Source organism: Vombatus ursinus, unplaced genomic scaffold (genome assembly GCF_900497805.2).
Source record: "Vombatus ursinus unplaced genomic scaffold, bare-nosed wombat genome assembly UNPS02010639.1, whole genome shotgun sequence".
NCBI lineage: Eukaryota > Metazoa > Chordata > Mammalia > Diprotodontia > Vombatidae > Vombatus > Vombatus ursinus.
This window is the reverse complement of record NW_020950417.1, coordinates 257,592-272,771: the sequence shown is the minus strand read 5'-3', so window position 1 is coordinate 272,771 and position 15,180 is coordinate 257,592. Positions and strand designations below refer to the sequence as shown.

The 15,180-nt window shown below is 42.8% G+C and overlaps 1 non-coding gene across 1 annotated transcript; it reads left to right on the top strand.

The window, feature by feature from the left end:
• The first annotated feature begins 1,421 nt into the window (after nucleotides 1-1,421).
• Nucleotides 1,422-1,506, top strand: TRNAR-UCU. The gene is given in 2 exon segments: nucleotides 1,422-1,458; nucleotides 1,471-1,506. It is a non-coding gene; the product is annotated as a tRNA-Arg (tRNA).
• Nucleotides 1,507-15,180: the final 13,674 nt, after the last annotated feature.

Sequence of the window (15,180 nt, the reverse complement as noted above, 5' to 3'; positions counted from 1 at the left end):
ACATTATATAAAATACATGCATGTGTAACCTACACTGCAAACAGCAGTTGTTATATATGTACATCTACAACACATCAGTCATGTGTTATATGATACACACATGTGCAACCTAAACCACAGGCATAAGTTATATTGTATGTAAATACAATTGCTTACATCCGTCATATTATATAACATATACACATATGTGCACAACTACACACCTCATATACAGTCATTGGGTTATCTGTGATGTAAATAGCTGTATAATCTAACAGGTGCACAACCCATACATCAGTCATATGTATTTACATGTATTAAGACGTGTGTGTCTGTGTGGACATATATGTATATGACCATCCACTCACAGTCATACTGATACACAAGATGTATACACATATGTACACACACCTGTACACATCAGTCAGGTTACCTAAAATGCGTGTGCACTTATGTCTGTCTAGAATTCATCTGTTAACTCCAGTCATATGTTATGTATGCGCCTCTATGCACACATCTGTCTACACATCATGCTATATCATATATACACACATACACATGTGCACCTACATTAGTGACCTCAGTCAAGTTATATCAATCTGTGCATAGTACGATCTGAGCATACACGCCTGTGTACATCGGTCACACATCATATACACACACACACACACCCATGTACACACCAGTCGCACACCTCGCCCGTAGTCTCTCTCTCCGTGTGCCCATCTGTCACGTTCGCAGCCTGCGCGGGCCTTTCCCCACGTGTGAGCCTCACTCTCCCGCCCCCACATCCCACGCACACGCGCCGCTCCCCATCACACACTCCCTTGCACAGTTGGCAGCTCCCCTCCCCCATCTTCCCTCCCATCCGCCGACTCCGTTACCCCCACGTCTGTCGCACACTAGTGGGCGGCACACGCGCGCGCGCGCGCGCACACACACACACACACACACACACGCCCGCGCACGCGGGCTCCTGGGGTGGGGGCCACGCAGCTCCCCGGACCCGCCGCCGCCGCCTCTGCTTCTCGTCCCAGGCCGGCGAAGAGCGGCGCATCGGGCCGGGGAGGGGGAGGGGGCGCGCGCGCGCCATCGGCCCGCGGTAACGTCACGCAGGCTGCTCAAGAACGCGCCCCCGCCCCACACTGACGGGAGGGGGGCCGAGGGGAGGGAAAGCGAGGGGGTTCGATGGACGGCGGCCGGGAGGGGCCAGGCCGGGGAGGGGAGGGGCGCGGGAGCCGCGGCGGGCTCGGAGTTCGCGGGGCTCCCGGGAAGATGAGGCTCCGAGCGGGGCCGGGCCGAGTGTGTCCCTCCGTCGTCCACCGGGTGACGGGGCACCGGCATTGGGCCGGGGCGCCGGGCCGGCGGCTGAGGCAGCGGCGGGTGGGCGTGGGCCCTCGCCTCTGGCTTTATGTGGCAGCTGCGCACCGAGTCCAACAGGTGGCTCCGTGGCGCAATGGATAGCGCATTGGACTTCTAGAGGATGAAGGGATTCAAAGGTTCCGGGTTCGAGTCCCGGCGGAGTCGTAACTTTTTTTTTTCTTTTTTGCTTATTTTCTCCCCAGCTCCCTTCTGTTTTCCCCCGCAGCATGGCAGCCCTCTCTCAGGCCCACGCCGTGCTCGGCCTTGGCGGCTCCCGGCCCGGCGCCTCCGGCCTGCGCGCAGCCAGCGTAACCCAAAGGCGGAGCAAACAAGAAGGAGCCCGGGGGCTCCGCCCGGGGTTTGCTTCTGACCCCTGGATTGAGCGCGAGACCGGACCAGCCCCTCCTCCTCCCTCTTCACGGAGGAGCAAACCGAGGCCTGGAGAGATTGCACGCACGTCCAATCTACATCTTCCCCCCTTCTACGGATAAGCAAACTGATGCCTAGAGAGGGTCCAGTCTACACTCCGCCTCGTTTTTTACAGACGAACAAACTGAGGCCCAGAGAGCTTTCAAACACAGAACCAATCTACATTTCTCTCCCTCCTCCTCCTCATTTTACAGATGAGCAAACTGAGTCCTAGCGAGGTCATGCAGGTAGCAAATGGGGCTGCCATGAATCAGGCTCTATTCTTGTGACCCCAAATCCCTTAGGCTTCCAAAGGTAAAAATGTGTGCCAGGCTTTGCACAAACCCAAATATGAGCCAGGGCCTCTGACTTCCCCTTTTCATGGGCCCTGGGGAATTGCATCCCTAAGAGGGGAAAGAAATCCAGGGCCCGTAGGGGGCAGGGAGAATGCCCACAGCAAAGAGGCCAGGAGGAGAGTGATGGGAAGGAAGCCTGGGTGGGCAGGCGGGAGCCAGCTCTCACTGCTCTCTCCCAACTATGTGCTAGTCAACCTTAAAAAAAAAAAAAAAAAAGGCTGGGGAGTCAGACTCCCAGGATTCTGTGAATTAGACCTGGAACGTGCTTACTAGATGACCATTGACACTGTCATCTGTGGGTGTGCTGGACCCCTTGGCAGCCTGGTAACTACTTCTCAGAGTCATGTTTTTTAAATGCATAAAATAAAGTACATGGGATGACAAAGGAGACCAGTTATATTGAAACACAATTATCAAAATATATATTTTTAAAAACAAGCTTACTGCATCTCAGGTTAAGAACCCCTCATCTCAGGCAACTTCTTTGTTTTGCAGAGGAGGACACTGAGGCCCTTGAGAAAGGACTTTCCCAAGGTCATGCATCTTATCCCACAGTAGTGGCTGCCATTACCGATGAGGAAGAGAGAAGAGCTGTGTTCTCAGTGACCCCATTCCCGTGCAGCTTGAGGACACCTTTTCCTAAATGAATAATATTTAATGAGGGCTTAGGTTTCCAGACAAAGCCTCCTCCTCTTCCCCCCAAAGTTTACTTACCGATAATGTAACAGAACTATGGAAAGAAGAACAAGAAAATACTCCATAGAGACACTAAGAAGGTCAAGTGGGTGGGGAAGTATGAATTAAGCTAATTTCAACTACATTGGGTGAGTATAATCCTTTGGGAAAATGGCAGGGAATCTAAACCATACTGTTTCTTTGAGAAAATGTCTTCTTAGTTTCAAATAAGTGATTGACTGACAAGTGAAGTTTTGGAATACCACAAGCTTGCATATCCAGACTTCTATTATATGTGGTCAGAACACTAATAAAAGCTCAAGGCGACCAGAATGTACTTAGGAAAATATGGCGGTCCGGCTCCAGCCTACCTAGCCAGATTGTTCAGATTAGTCCTCTTCAAGCACCCTCTGGTCCAGGCAGAATGGCCTTTTCTGTTGGAAGAGCCTCTTCAGACCTTTGCCTCCATACCTGGAGTACTCTCTCTGAGGCTTCCCTTCATCCCCGATGATCCTTAGCACCCTGCTTAGGCTCTTCCTTCTATGGGAAGTCTCAGAGTCTAGTGCTCTGTCCTTAGTTGAAATATCTTGTATTTCCTTGTCTGTGTACATGCCTTATACTCTCTGTAGAATGTAAGCCATCCAAGAACAGGGACTTCCACTTTTGTCTTTCTCTGGTATGGAGAAAGTGCCTGTATCTCTAGTGTTTGGTATAATGCTCAAGGATCAATCATAGAGTCATAGATCTGGAGATGAAAAGGACTTCTAAGTAATATGTGTTTGATAAATGCTTTCTTGAGTGAATGAATGAATAAATAAACATTTAAACAAAAATTGAGACTGTTTCGATACTCTCTATTAAGTCATCACAGCATCTACAATTTTACATTTTTAAAAAATACAAAGCATCTCTTCAAAAAAGGTCCATTGTATATGGTTCCTTGTATATGGATAGGTTTCTTGTATATGGATAAGCTCATGTTTGTTGATATATGTCCAGCTCATTTAGAAAAGAGCAGTAAATTTAGACAACTCAAGCAAAGAACACTAGATAATTCTACTAAAGAGATCTCTAACCATCTTTTGACACCAAAAGTGTATATTCCACCTTGTGAACAATGACCACTCCAAACAATGAGCTCTTAGCAATCCTTATGCATCCTGGTGATCTAAGTTACCAGGACTGCTAAACTGTCACCTTTCCCTCAAACATTAAATCCAGTCCAACCCAAGGAGTTGAAAAAGTAGATGGTAAGAAAAGAGCATAGACAACTTTTTCAGTAAGTTTAGTACCAGAGAGGGGAAAAGAGATGAGACGATAGCTCCACTGACTAAACGGGGCAAGAAGTTTTTGGGTTTTTTTTTTTTAAGACTGGGTCCATTTGAGTGTCTATAGGCAAGTGGGAAGGGAGCAGGGATGAGGGAGAAAGTCAGCCCAAGAGAGATGGGGGATGACTTCAAAACCTTGAAGGAGGCGGGATGGAATGAAATCGAGTGAAGGTTGGGGGATTAAGCCTCGGTGAAAGAAGGGAGAGCCCTTCTGTGAGCTAGTGGAAGGAGGAGAAATGATCCTGAAGTTTGAGGAACAGAGGAGTTGAAATTTAATGTGTGCATCCCAAGAGACACACAGTCTAAAAGACCAAGAAGTAAATTAGATGCTTTTTTCTTAAGAGGAGCTGGAGAGGCATTCCAAGCTTATCAATAGGCTTTAAATTTCAAAACCTTACATACCTTGACCAGAATGCCCAGCCCAAATCTGGTTATTGGACTGTCTGACAGTGTGACTTCAGAGGACCTTTCCAGACTCATTTCATATTACTGTCTTTCTCATTTTCTACATTCCAGATAAACCAGCCTGTTTGTTATTACCTGAACTCACTATCCCATCTCCCACCTCCAGACCTTTGTCCTGGAATCTAAACCCATCTCACCTTTTCCTTAGAATTATTTGAGCCTCCCCTGAGGCATCCCCTCCATGCAACTTTTCTTGGTCTTTCTAGATTTCAGTCCTCTTCCTTTCTCCCTTAGATTTTCTTATATTTTACCCATCAGTACATCCATTATTTCCCTCACTAAAATGTAAATTCCTTGAGGGAGAGAAATGTTTGTTATTTGTCTTTGCTTCTTCAAGTCAAGTAAACAAGTGTTTATTAAACTTTTACTATGTGCCAGACACAGTGCTGGGGTTTGGGAATACAAATGCAAGCAGAAAAACAGATTTCTGCCCTCAAGGAGCTTACATTCTAGTGGGGAAAGACATCTCATAAAAGAAAAATGAAAGGGGTGAGGGTGGGGAAGATGAAGATACCTGGCAAGGGTTATAGTAGAGGAAGTTCACAGAGTCGGGAGGGCATCCTAAAGACGAATGAAATCATGCTAGGTCGACTTACCCAACGTATGGAAAATATTCCAGTTGTTCCTCAGTAATTGATCTTTCGATCCAACATATATATAGACACACATACATATATACATATATATGTATGTATGTATATATGTATATTTACATACATATGTATGTGTGTGTATATTTACAGTTTGTTTCCCCCATTTGGAATTTTATCTTCTTGGGGGAAGAGACTGTTTTTGCCTTTCTTGTTATCCCCAGAGGTTAACACAGCACTTGGCACGTAGTAGACACTTAGTAATTGTTGATCAGTCGATCAATCAATAAAGATGCCTTTGGTTTTCTCCTCCAGGATTCTGTTTTTGGCAGGCTACTCTTACTCTTCACACAGCTGCCAAAACATCCTCCCAAGATACATGTTTTTAACCATGTCACTCCCCTGCTCCAAAACCGTCTAGTGACTTCTTATTGCCCAAAGGATAAAATACAAGCACCTCTGGGTGACATTGAAGACCCACCAAAATCTCTACCCACCTCCCTTTCCAGCCTCATTCCACATTACTCTCCTTTCCTATACTTGACATTACAGCCAAACTGGATTGCTAGCTATTCTATTCTGCCCCCTGCCTCCCTGAATTCCCACAATCCCTTGCCCCTCCTCCAAATAGCAACCATGCATTTTTCTCATTTCTGCTTTTCAGAATATTTTTCTCTCTTTAAAGTTCAGCTTAGATGCCACCACCTTCGGGAAGCCTTTCTTCATTCCCCTTCCCCCACCAAGTAAAAATGTTCTCTCCCTCCCCAGAATTTCTCAGAACACTTTGACTTAATCTGGTTTTTACCCTCTCACGAACCTTTAGTCCTTATCTTTTGTATTATACAAGGTGTACCAAAAGTCTTAGTGCAGTTTTAAGCTTTAATAGTTTACCTTGACTGTCTTTTGCCTCTTATTTTTCTCCTCAGCACTTAGCACAGTGCCTGTCACATAATGAATGTTTATGGTTTGATTGATTAACAGTTTAAAACTGCACTAAGATTTTTGAGCACCCTATACTTGATATAAGCTAGTAAATTCTTGATTTGCCTGAACTATAATTTTATCCTTCAAAAGTTGGAGGAGTCAACAAGAGGAAATTTTGCTGTGGATCTGATGCTCACTAACAGGGACAGACTAGTTGCTGGGGCAGATAAAATGGGAACCCCAGAAAGGAAGGGATCCCTCCCTCCTAGAGTTTATGATCAAGGAGAAAAAAGATCTGGGCATAGTCTGACTTATACAATACATGTGGGGAATGCAAATTTCAAAGGGTTTAGAGAAAAGGCAAATAGGGATGGAATAAAATTCCACAGGAGAAGTCATTCTAGGAGAGCTGAGAGATGCTCAAGAAGGAAATTCTCCAGACAAAGGAAAACGAGGAGAAATAATGAGATTTGTTGTATGTGAAGGGGTAGAGACCTCACCAACTCTTCAGGCCGGGTGTGACTCAGGTTAGGACAGATTAGGTATAGGATGGAATGAGGCACTTAGATGATTCAACAGCTAACAAAGGAGATTTGCTTAGTTACAGCCCAGAAAGAATGTTCAACAAGGGTATTCCAGCACTTATCTGGGGTAAAACAGATCTCTCAACTCCATTGGGAAACCAGTCTGGTCAACAGGGCAGGGTGTGGCAATATACTTGGTTTTGGGACATGGGTCCCAAGGACTTTTTTTATGCCCTTAGGGGTGAGTAGGAAGCCACATCAATACAGCCAGAGGCTACCAGAGAAGCTGTGTCAAGTAGGAAGAAACTTGAACCTTGGTCCTCTGGACCAATCTCGGGGAAAGCTAACGTTCAGAGAAAAAAAAAAAACCTAACCTAACCCAAGTTGGAGGAGGAGGAGGGAAAGCTGGTAGAAATAAGTTCCAACCCACCATCTACCTTGGATTTTTGATTTTTTTATCTTAAAGACCAACCTTAATCCCACATCACTCTAGCCCCAGACCAAGCCCTACTTGGCTACTGTATGGGCCCTGATTGACTGAGAATGAATATAAATAACAATTGTTTCAGTTTTGGCCAGAAACCCTGAGGGTCTTCCCGTCCCAGATCTCTTTTTTTTAAGAGGCCATTCTTTGCCTCATTTTTTTAATTAATAAAAAAGTCACTGAGTGGGTGCCGCCTCAGTCAAACTGAGACCTGTTTTAAAGACCTTAGCTTGAAAAGGCCTCCTGGGCCATCTCTAGCAAGGAAGTAGCTGGAAGCAAGAACAGGTAATAGAGGAGGAATATAAAAACATGCCATGGTCCTGTAAAAATAGTGTCTGGAGAACTGAAGCTCTGAAAGTGCTGAGGTTGCTAAGGGAAGCTAAGCACAACAATTTTTTTGAAAAGCTAAATTGGGAAGAAAAAGAAGGAACAAAGAAGGGGTAGGAATTTGGTTTGAAGTGAGTGGACGTGACAACCAACAACAGAGAAACAGTGTTGAATTAATTCCTGTTTTCTCTGCCTAAAAGAACGAATGGCTTTCATTCTGGAAATAAAAATGACAAAATGGAGAACAGAGAATGGATTCTCAATCGAAGTAAGGAGGAAGTAAAAGATGACTTCACGTCACTTGAGCCAAATAAATGCCGTTCTTGACCTCTTGGCTGAGAGAAGGGAGTTTTTTTTTGTTTTTTGTTTTTTTTTTAGGCAATTGGGGTTAAGTGACTTGCCCAGGGTCACACAGCTAGTAAGTGTCAGGTGTTTGATTGGAGGCTGGATTTGAACTCAGGTCTTCCTGACCCCTGAGCTGGTGCTATATCCACTGTGCCACCTAGCTGCCCTAAGGAGGGAGTTATTAACGGAACCTGCAGCCTCAAGGCCACATGTGGCCCTCCAGGTCCTCAAGTGAGGCCCTTTGACTGAATTCAAACTTTACAGAACAAATCCTCTAAATAAATGATTTGTTCTGTAAAACATGGACTCAGTCAAAAGGTCAAACCCAAGGACCTAGAAGGCCATATGTGACCTTGAGGCTAAAGGTTCCCCACCCCTAATCCAGATAATAAATCAAAAAGACAGCAAGATTTTTAAAAAAAATATTTTATTAATTTATTTTGATTTATCAACAATCACTTGCATAAGCTTTTGAGTTTTAAATTTTTCTCCCCCTCCCTCTCCAAGATGGCATGCAATCTGATATAGGCTTTATATATACATTCCTATTAAACATATTTTCACTTTAGTCATGTTGTAAGGAAGAATTAGAACTAATAGGAGGAACCACAAGAAAGAGGAAATAAAACAAAACAGAAGAAAAAAATCGCAAATAGTATGCTTCGATCTGCATTCAAACTCCATAGTTCTTTCTTTGGATGTAGATAGCGTTTTTCATCATGAGACTTTTGAGATGTCTTAGATCCTTGCATTGCTGAGAAGGGTTAAGTCTATCAAAGTTGGTCATTGCACAACGTGGCTGTTTACTGTGTACAATATTCTCCTGGTTCTGCTCACTTCACTCAGCATCAGTCCATACAAGTCTTTCCAGGTTTTTCTGAAGTCTGCCTGCTCATCATTTCTTATAGCACAATAGTATTCCATCACATTCACATACCACAACTTGTTCAGCCATTCTCCAATTGATGGGCATTCCCTCAATTTCCAATTCTTTGCCATATAGAAAGAGCTGCTATAAATATTTTTGTACATGTGGGTCCTTTTCCCATTTTTATGATCTCTTTGGGATACAGCCCTAGAAGTGCTGTTGCTGGGTCAAAGGATATGCACATTTTTATAGCCCTTTGGACATGGTTCCAAATAAGGCAGCAAAATTTAACCAAGAACTGGTCATAGCAGACTAACTTTTTTAAAAATAGGGTTATTAAACTGGTAGAAGCTTAATAAATACTTGGTACTTGCTTGTTTGATACCATATAGCATTTCACGGAATAATTTCCCATTCTTGACATTCTCCATTTTATTGACATTCCTCCTAGTAGGTGCTTTCCAGAACTGAATTCAATCCTTCCCATGGAATCTCACCAGGACAAAGTACAATGGGATTATCACCTCCTTGTTCTTGGCATTTTGCTTCTCTTAATGAAACCTAAGATCACATTAGCACTTTGGGCTGCCATATTACACCATTGACTTATATTGTTTGCATTCACTAAAATAACTAGATTTTATTGAGAGAGAATGTTACCGAGCCATGCCTCTCCTATTAGCTAGGTGGCATAGTAGATAGACCATTGGGCTTGAAGTCAGGAAGGCCTGTGTTCAAATTCAGCTTCAGATCCTGACTAGCTGGGCAAGTCATTTAACCTCTCTTTGCCTCACTTTCCTCAATCTGTAAAATGTAAAAAATCTGTAAAATGTAATATTACTAAATAGCACCTATCTTCCCGGATTGCTGGGAGAATCAAACAAGATAATATTTGCAAAGTGCTTAGCACAGTGTCTGGAATATATTATATGCTTAATAAATTCTTGCTCCATTGTGGGGTTTTTTTTCCCCAAGTGTAAGATTAAAGTCTTAAAGACCTCTTTAAATTTCATTGTATCAGTTTTGTCTAACTGCTCTAAATCTTTTGGAGGTCTCAACTTTATCATTCAGGGCAATACTCCTATCAGATTTTTGTCATCTGAAAATTTCATAAATGTGCTATATTTACCCTTATCCAAGTGACTGATACAAGTGATAAACAGTGCAAGACCAAAGATAGCTCCCTGGAGCATATTACTAGAGACCTTCTATACATATCCTTGTTAGGTCCTTTCATCACTAGTTTGCATTGATATTAATAAATTGTAGCTCATGGAGTATGAGCATTCTCTTTTCCTTTATTCCTCAACTGAACCAGGTCAGTAATTATTTGTGTTCATACCTTAGCCTTTTTATAGGCTGTGAGGGATACTTTTTTATATTCCCAGCACTTTGCACTGTAGTCACTATAATAAATATGTAAAAATGATAAATTATATCTATTAAATGTTTGTTTCTGACATAATTATGACCTATTTATTGGGAGAGTGGGGGAGAAGGAAAGACTGAATGAAACTGCACAGGGATAAATTTCTTCCCAGATTACTTTCATTCCCTACTGCTCAATGAATCCAGCGTACCTTCAAAGGAATATTTATGATAATCTTTTTTTAAAAATGTTAATGAAACATTTTAAACATTGCTGTCAGTTTCTAGTGCCCTGTCTTCATAGAACCCTGCTGTATGCATAAGAAGTGTATTCAAGCAAAACAAACTAACATGTAGGCTTAACAATGCATGCTTCCTTCTGCACCTGAGAGAACAGAATTATTTATTGTATTCCCAGCACTTTACACTGTAGCTACTATAATAAATAAAAATGGTTATATATATGTATATATATATATACACACATACATATACATATGTTTGTTATTGATATAATTATGACCTATTTAGTGGCTGAGCTATTCTCTCTGGCTGAGAGCTAGCTGCCACTTACCCCTTGGCTTTGTGGGTGTCCCTTTTCTCCCGTTACTCCAGTGTGTTAATTAGCTCATCATTCATAGTTCATAGCTGTAGAGCTGGAAGGGGCCTCAGATGCTATGATGCTCAACCTCCTCATTTGACAGTTGAAAAAACTGACACCTATACAAGTTAAATGACTTATTCAAGGTCATGCGTGGGGCGAGAAGACTCTGACTCAAAGGCCAGCACTATTTCAACTGTGTGAAGCAGACAATGGCCCCATCTCACCTAGTCTCCAATGCATTTCTATTAAAACTCCCTCTTAGGCATACTTGTATATAATGTGTTAATTGGACCATTGGTATAACATCCTCTTACAATAATTAGCTCAGTTTATGCCTGAGGAGCCACATAAGGTCCATGTGATTCTCTCTACTGTTTTACGGAGCTTACATTACATGGAAAGTTAGGAGTGCATTCACAATTGCTCTGAGCCCCCAGTTGGGAAAATTCTTAATATTTAGGCAAAACTTGGCTCTCTGATTTAATTTACATTTATATGTATCTCTAGTTAAGCCCTGGCCTCTTGATGGTTGAAGAGACATTTGAGTTAAGAAGCCGTATAGTATATTAATATGTTCTGTTGATAGAAGCTAGGGAAAGAGCAGATCTTTTTTTTTGAAACTTCCCTTAATCCTTAAGGAGGCGGGTACAATTGGTGATATTAGTCTACGTCTTCTGCTCTGAGATCCCCTTATCTGCCACAGCTCAGTCCTGCTTTCTCTTTCTTTTCTCTGGTTGCCCGCCGGACCCCTGACACCTCTTTTTGGTCCAGATCAAGATATCCCTGTACCTTCCTCTTTACTGCCAGACTCTCAAAATCTCTCTCAACTCCAAATCTCTATTTCAGCTTCAATCTTCATTTCCTCATCACCACCAGTCAACAACTATTGACCAGTTGCCATAGACAGGTGGGTAAGTGCAAGGACTTTGGGAGTGGCAGTACTCCCCCACCCCCACCCCAGACCAGAGCTCCTGCTTTCAGCCTTACCCTTGCAGCTACTACCTAAGGAACAAACTTCTGTGAAGAAAGGACCAACCAACCCCAACTAATTGCCAACCAGCTGGCACTCACAAGGCAGGTAAGCCAGCCTAGTTGAAACATCAAGGCACCCTGAGGGAGTGACAGGAGGCAGCATATACAGGATAAGTCAAACCAGCTTCATCACCTTTACCGTCACTTCCTTTTAGACTCTGATGGAGACAGCCTAGCATCCTGAAACTAAGAGCCTTGGGAATAGCCCTAGTTTCATTCCCCTCCAGGCTGCACTCCTGGATCAAACTCCAGAAACCTTTTCATCATGGAAGTTCCCTCCAGCCTTAGAATTCAGTCATTGGAAGTACCCTCCACACCTGGGGCTTCTCCCGGTGATTGGATGGCTCCTACCCGAACCTCCATTTAAGAAAGGTACCCAGGCCAATAACGTCTTGATTCCTTAAAGGCTGAACTTTCAGACTTTCTCATGCTCCAGTGCCGGCCACCATCCTCCGTACCACATCACCCTCCCCCTTCACCTTCCTTCTGTGTGTCGTCTGAGCCTATTAGAATATGAAGTTTCTTGAAAGCAGGGACTGTCTGCTTGTATTTTGTGTTAAAATTACATCTTGTTCTGGTCCCCCTGACCAACCACTCCCTTTAAGTCATTAATATTAAGTAGCCAGTATTAAGGGGCAACAGCAGGAAATAAAATTGCAGAAGGGAACCTGCAAGTCCTATACAAAGCTCAAAGAAGCATAATTTACAGATAGTATTATATATGAACCAAACTTCACATCTAGGTAATGGGTGCTGAATTAGCAAAGCCATCTAGGTGCTGCTATCATGACTTTTTGGTCCTGTTATGTCAATCCCAGACAAATTCCAGACCTCTGCAGTTCCAGACCAGCAAACATCAAAAGGTGCTGTTAACTTTGGGATAACATGTTAAAATTTTACTGATAACTGAGATGATTTGGATATGTCAATGAGCCCCCAAGGTGGCACAGATGAGAATCCATTTCCGTTTCTCTCGGAAAAAAACCAAAAACATGAGACCTCAGGCTCCTGCCCCTCCCCCAAAGCATTGTTCTATCTCTGTGGGGTCCATGCTACCTAGTGTTCCCAACTTTAATCTATTGGTATGTAAGTGAACTCCTCTGCTCCTCCCTTTCCCCCTCCCCATCCTCTTCTTCCCAATGTCTTCTCTCACCATCCCATCCTGTCTCCTTTTGTATTCCAATCACTGCTTGTCTCTGTACCCTCTGTGGTTATTTGATTGCCACCCTGTTTCCCCATTGCCAATCATAGTTTTTCTTTCATGAGGACCCAAAGAACTGGGTATGCATGCCCTCATTTCATAAATCAATTCTTATTTGTATTCACAGCACCTAGCACATAATAAGCACTTAATAAATTCTGGGTTTTGTTGACTATTGATTTCCAGTCCATAATCATCATTCTGGGAAGCATCCCTTTTGGAGATGCAGCCGGGTAACTGCTCCTGCAGGTGCTACAGCCACATCTACTGAAGACCCAGAAAAGAAAGCTCTTGCCACCAAAGTCTCTTGCACTGCCAAATGGTTCAACATTGGAAACTGGAGATTCTTATCAGTGGAAATGATAATAAAGAGGTATTACCATCTGCTTTGCCACTGCATTCTAAGGCCATGAAACCTTTCATGTGTTGACTCCCATATTGGAATGTGAGCTCCTTGAGATCAGAACTGTCTTATTTTTCTACTTGTGTGGATAGTACAGTGCTTTGGACACAAACATTTAATAATTCATTCATTCTTTTGACAAGCCCATCCCTGCAACCCGTCAAACCTGAGAGATGTAGCAGCTTCCATTTGAGGTCCTGATGTGCCAATTCAAGTGAGGGTTGAGAGTTGGGGTAGGAGCTTGAGTATATACCATACTTGCATTCCCATTGTTTAGGCAATACTTGAAATAACGCTTAATAAAAGCTGGTTGACTGAAGACCTGTTTTCACCTAAACCACCATTAATGGCACAAATCCAAGGGCAAGTCTTTGGGGGCACTCCATTAGACATCTCCAAGTTGACATTAACACACTAATTATACTTTGGACTTGTCCATCTAGTACATAAAGCATGAGGGAATTTCTTAAATACTTTGCTAAAATTTAAGTATATCATGTCTACAGAATTTCCTTGATGGGGGAGGTTAGCATTATGCATTAAGATATAGGAATGTGAGGACATCCAGAAAACAGATGGGAAAGTGTGGTAGAGCATTTGAAAGATCAATGGAGGAAGAAACAGAAAGGATGTCATTGGCGTATATTACAAACCATTTGGACAGAAAGAGTAAAGAGATGTAGTGAGTGAAGAATAAGCATAAGCCTGGCACAAAAGCATGATTAACTGTGATGGGGATATCTTCTGAAGCTCATTATACCCCCACACAAAGCAACAAGTAATTTCTCGACTTACCTCAATGACAATTCATCTTTCAAAAGGTGAAGAAACAGAAAAAAAAAAAAAAAAAAAAAGGAGCTTCTATTCTGGATCTGTCACCAGATAAAAGGAACCAATTGTGTTTGGGGATGGGAGTTTGATATGTTAAAAGCCTTTGAAGAAAATGACCACACACCCCCTTGCTGAAGTTGTGATGAGAGGAAATCCATGCATAGTCTAACATTCCAGAGTACTGGAATGCAGATTTCAAAGGGTCAGAGAAAATATGGGTAGGATCCAATGGACTTTAAATTCTAAGCCCAAGAGAGATGAGCTCTAAAGAATGAAATTCTCAAATTTTTGAGATTGTGGGGCAGAAATACACAAAGAGAGGCTGTTCTGTTACAAGGTAAAGCTTCTTGTGGTATGTATGAGAGCCAAAGGAAGACTGCAGCCTGGCTTTATCTGACAGTGCCCTACTTTACCTAATTATTCCTGCTAATTAGATGCTAAGCTGTTATTTGTAGTATGTTTAAGAAATTTAAGGGCTGTCAGTGCCCTCTAAACCAGCACCCTGGGAAAAAGCACCAGCTGCCCTATCCTAGGTGTAGTTCTATATAACTTCACAAATCAACCTTTACTTGTATATTAAAACACAAACTGCGTTTCATTAAATTCTTGATTTAAAAAAAACGAAGGGGCAACAACCATCAGAAAATTCTTTTCTGCCCTACAAGCGCAAGCCCGAAAACTGTGGGGGTGTCAAAAATGTTTCTTGCTTTCAACTGGCGGGCAGAAGCTACGCGGGAAGAGAGGGCTGCAGTTATCCAGGAAACAAAAGTTTAAATAAGCCTGATCTTTCCACCCCCCACCATGTGGAAGCACATCTAAAACCTTTGAGTTCAACTGAAAATATTAAAAAATAGTATTTTCTCCTGCCCAAAACTCTTTGCAGACATTTCTCTTTAGGAAGGTAGGAAGAACAAAAGCGTATTTAAATGGATTAAGGGTGATCAGAGTGATAAACCTGGGCCTAGTCTTGCTTAGATCCTTGCTTTCTTTCCTCTGCAACAACTGGCCAAAGAGGAAAGTGCCCTCTTCTGTTATTTACCAAGTACTGCAAGAGCTGGGAGCAGCCTTTTTTTCAGTCCTCAAAGGGAGTGGCCAAGGAATGAAGT